Genomic DNA, 4,871 nt, shown 5'->3' with positions numbered 1-4,871 from the left:
AGATCAAGGCAACTGGATTACAATTCAGAGATTTCAGTTAGTTCCCTCTGTCTATTCTAATAAACCAGCAAGTAAAAATGAATATCTATCTAAAGATTCACTAATCATAATCATCCCTTAAATCTTAACTTCTTGGTTACAACTCCAGGGCAGTTTTATAATAAAATGTGTCCATTTTAACCACTCTGTACCAATTCACAATGTTTGTTAATTCATTAGTATTCTGACCTGAGTCTCATTTATGAGGTCAAAATAGGAGCCCTAATTTAATAATGCAAATGTCTTTATGACAACTTTATGTAGAAAGTGGGAATTTCTCCCTCATGACATAATAGCAAAAAGCTGGTGCTAAATTCAAGAGAATCCTAGATTTGCAGAAAGGATCATATTCTGCTATGGTTAGAGGGAAAAAGCAGATGTAAACCTGAAAGTGTGTCTCAAGTGTGATTCTACAAGAGGGACTGGTGGAGTAACACTTTGTGAAGAGATGCTTACAGAACGCATGGCCAGGACTTCTTCTGGCCCTCTGGTGTCAAGCATTAACTCTGCTGAGCCGGAGAATCAATCAACAAACTTATCGAGTGTATTAGTTAGGGTTCTCCTTGGAAACAGAATCAATGAGAGATGTCTCTGATTATCAAATTGTAAAAGTGACTCACGCAACTGCGGGAGCGCACGAGTCCAAATTCTGCAGAGCCGTCAACAAGCTGTCAACTCCAAGGAAGACGTCCGACGAACTCCTCGGGAAACGAACCGACAACTTTGACGAACTCCTCAGGAAACGAACCAGCAACTTTGACGAACTCCTCAGGAAACGAACCGACAACTTTGACGAACTCCTCAGGAAACGAACTGGCAACTTCGACAAGCTCCCCAGGAAATGCTTCACTGAGCAGCTGAAGAAGAAGTGAAGGTTCTCTAACCGTCTGGCTTATAATTCTCCAACTGATCATCCAGACCAAATCCAGCCAATTGCATTCTCTCACTGTGGAAGCATGCCCCTTGATGAGTCAGCAGTCAGCTGCAATCAATTGACTGATGATCCGACAAACCAGCCCGTTGGTTTATTAACCAGCCTCAAATATCCTCACAGCAATCGTCAGGCCAGTGCCACCTAGCCAAGTTGACACATGAACCCAACCATCACATCGAGTATGTAGTACGTGCAAGTCACTGAGCTTGACTCTAAGTTGACATCAGCTATAGAGTTCCTACTAGGAGCCAGACACAATGATATAATATATATCACTGAACACTCACTTCAACCATGGGAGAAAGAGACTTTATCCCCATCTTATGGAGGAAGAAACTATAGCTAGTTTGGCAAAAGTAGTGTGTCAGGTGTAGTGGGTTGAATTGTGTCATCCCCCCACCCTACCAAAAAAAAAAAAAAAAAGATATAACTGAGTCCTAACTCCCAATACCTGTGAATGTGACCTCTTTTGGAAACAGGGTCTTTGCAGATGTAATTGAGTTAAGATAAGGTCATATTGGATTAGGGTGGGCCCTGAATCCAATGACTGGTACACTTATAAGAGAAAGGAGAGGAGCAGGAGGAAGGCAGCAGCGGCGCCCAGAGCCCAGAGCCCAGGGCCCAGAGCTCAAGCCGGAGCCCGAGCCACAGCCCGGCTGGGCCAAGCGGGGCGGAGTGGAGCGCTGTGGCGGCGGCTGAGTCAGGAGAGGATGGCACACCAGGCGGCTCCGGGAATTCTCCTGCATCATCCCCGGCCGGCCACCCCACAGCAGTCCCTTGAGCAGCGGCCTGGCACCAGCGTCTTCCAGTGGGCAAGAGTGAATCATGGAGCTTCACATGGGGAACAAGTACTGCCTGGTGCAGAAGATTGGGAGTGGGTACTTTGGAGATATCTACCTGGGTACCAACATTGCATCTGGTGAGGAAGTTGCCTTCAAGCTCGAGTGTGTGAAAGTGAAGCACCCCCAGCTGCAAATCAAGAGCAAGTTCTACAAGATGATGCAGGTGGGAGTGGGGATCCCCTCTGTTCTAGTTTGCTAATGCTGCTGGAATGCAGAACACCAGAGATGGATTGGCTTTTATAAAAGGAGGTTTATTTGGTTACACAGTTACAGTCTTAAGGCCATAAAGTGTCCAAGGTAACACATCAGCAATCGGGTACCTTCAGTGGAGGATGGCCAATGGCATCCGGAAAACCTCTGTTAGCTGGGAAGGCACGTGGCTGGCGTCTGCTCCAAGTTCTGGTTTCAAAATGGCTTTCTCCCAGGATGTTCCTCTGTAGGCTACAGTTCCTCAAAAATGTCACTCTTAGTTGCACTTGGGGTATTTGTCCTCTCTTAGCTTCCCCGGAGCAAGAGTCTGCTTTCAATGGTCGTCTTCAAAATGTCTCTCATCTGCAGCTCCTGTGCTTTCTTCAAAGTGTCCCTCTTGGCTGTAGCAAGCTCGCTTCTTCCGTCTGATCTTATATAGTGCTCCAGTAATTTAATTCAGACCCATCCTGAATGGGTGGGGCCATGCCTCCATGGAAATATCTAATCAGAGTCATCACCCACAGTTGGGTGGGGCACAGCTCCATGGACACACTCAAAGAATTACAATCTAATTAACACTGATAGGTCTGCCCACACAAGATTACATTAAAGATAATGGCATTTGGGGGACATAATACATTCAAACTAGCACACCTTCTATCAAGTGGTGCAGTGCTGAGGGCGACTACAAAGTCATGGTCATGGAGCTGCTAGGGCCCACCCTCGAGGACCTCTTCAACTGCTTCTCCCCCAAGTTCAGCCTCAAGACAGTGCAGCTCCTGGCAGACGAGATGATCAGCTGCATCTAGTACATCCACTCTAAGAACTTCATCCACTGGGACATCAAACCTGACAACTTCCTCATGGGGCTGGGCAATAAGGGCAACCTGGTCTACATCATCGACTTGGGCCTGGCCAAGAAGTACCGCGACGCCTGCACCCACCAGCACATCCCCTACAGGGAAAACAAGTGACTGACCGGCACTGCCCACTACGCCTCCATCAACACCTACCTGGGCATCAAGCAAAGCCGAGGAGATGACCTGGAGAGCCTGGGCTACATGCTCATGTACTTCAACCTGGGCTCCCTGTCCTGGCAGGGCCTCAAAGCGGCTACCAAGCGCCAGAAGTAAGAAGGGATCAGTGAGAAGACGTCTACGTCCATCGATATCCTCTGCAAGGCTACCCCTCCGAGTTCTCAACATACCTCAACTTCTGCGGCTCTCTGCGGTTGGCCACAAGCCCGACTACTCCTACCTGTGCCAGCTCTTCGGCAACCTCTTCCACCAGCAGGGCTTCTCCTATGACTATGTCTTCTACTGGAACATGCTCAAATTCGGTGCAGGCCGGAACCTCGAGGACATGGAGCGGGAGCAGCGAGAACACGGGCACGAGGAGAGGATGGGGCAGCTGCGGGGGTCTGCGACCTGGGCCCTGCCCCCAGGACCCCCCTACGGGGGCCACCACCAACCGGCTCCGCAGTGCAGCGCAGTCTGTGGCTTCCACCCCAACCTCCCGCATCCAGCAAGCTGGCAATACTTCTCCCAGAGCGATCTCTGGGGTGGATCAGGAGAGGAAGGGGAGCACGAAGCTCCGCGGAGGGGCGCCCGCCAAGTCTCGTCTTCCGACCCCACTGGACCGCCAGAGGTCTCCCAGGTCTCGGCCTCCCAGACAAGCGGGCCATTTGACCATCTCGGGAAGTGAGGGGGGCCGCCATCAGACCAGTATTTGTTTACTCAGTGTCTTCACTATATTTTCTTTAAAAAAAAAAAAATAAAAGAAAAGAAATAAAGATGAGAAAAAAAATTAAAAAGGAAAGAAAAAACTCCTCAGCACAAAACTGGCGATGGATTTTGTTTGATTTATTTTTCCCCCCAAGGCAGGAAGATGCAATGCCCTCACCCCAGAGGATGCTTGTCCCCTGCCTCCCCCAGCACCTGCAGCCAGGCTGTTAAATGCTGCCTGAAGCTGCCTTCACCTGCCAGGTGCCAAGGCCTGCCCCCTTCCCTGTGCCCGGCCACGCTCCGAGGGGCCCATCTCAGCATCGGAGAGGCAGCAGGAACCTCACGCCACGGGGCACTTGGGCATTGGCGCAGCGTTCGGGTACATGAAGGCAGCGGGCTTCTTCCACCGGCTTTTCTTTAGCCTCGGAACCATTCACGGGAGACATGCCCAGCCCCAGCCCGTAAGGTGGCGGTGGCTAGCATCCCGTGCTGGACCTTGTCCAGTGTCCCCCTGAGCATCTGGGTCCTCCTTTGCCTCTTCACAAAGGCCTGGTGCATGTGTGTAGTGTCCAACCTGTGTTGGCCAGGACTGCCTGGGCCCGGCCCCACCTGCCAGGCCACATCTCTGTTCTCGTGCCCCTGACTAGGACATGGGGGTGGGCTGTGACCTCTGTGGCCCCCAAGAAGGGGACACGGAGGATCCTCGCCCCCAGCCCACAGGCTGTCCTTAGCTTATGGCAGCACCACCACCCCCCATTCCTGGTCTCAGGGCATAATCCGTGGAGACCACTTCCAGAAAGCTTCTGGCTCTTGGGTTGTAAATTAATTCCCTGGTCCTGCCAGTGTCTGGGTCCTGCTCTCTCCACCCCCACCCCCGGGAGGAGCCCGGATTCAGGGCTGGGTGTTGGATTTATCCATCCTTCCTAGTTAACCCCCATTTTTGTTTTTATTTTATTTTTGTTTGTTTTCTCTGTGTGTGAATTACCTAACTTATTTCCCCTTTCTTTTTTTTTTTTTTTTTTAATTAAAGAGTAAAGCTTTTTATTACTTTGTAATTTTAAAAATCTGAAAAAAAAAATGCTCAAGAACTTTGGGGGAAATTTTGTACTTTTTTCCCATGTAAATATTGGGCTTTTTTGAGCT

At 50.1% G+C, this 4,871-nt stretch overlaps 1 pseudogene; it reads left to right on the top strand.

Annotated features, from left to right (window-relative positions):
* The first annotated feature begins 1,777 nt into the window (after positions 1-1,777).
* Positions 1,778-3,708, top strand: LOC119506248 (annotated as a pseudogene).
* The last annotated feature ends 1,163 nt before the right edge of the window (positions 3,709-4,871 follow it).

This window comes from Choloepus didactylus, chromosome 11 (assembly GCF_015220235.1).
Source record: "Choloepus didactylus isolate mChoDid1 chromosome 11, mChoDid1.pri, whole genome shotgun sequence".
Taxonomy (NCBI): Eukaryota; Metazoa; Chordata; class Mammalia; order Pilosa; family Megalonychidae; genus Choloepus; species Choloepus didactylus.
This window is presented reverse-complemented; position numbering and strand designations above follow the sequence as displayed.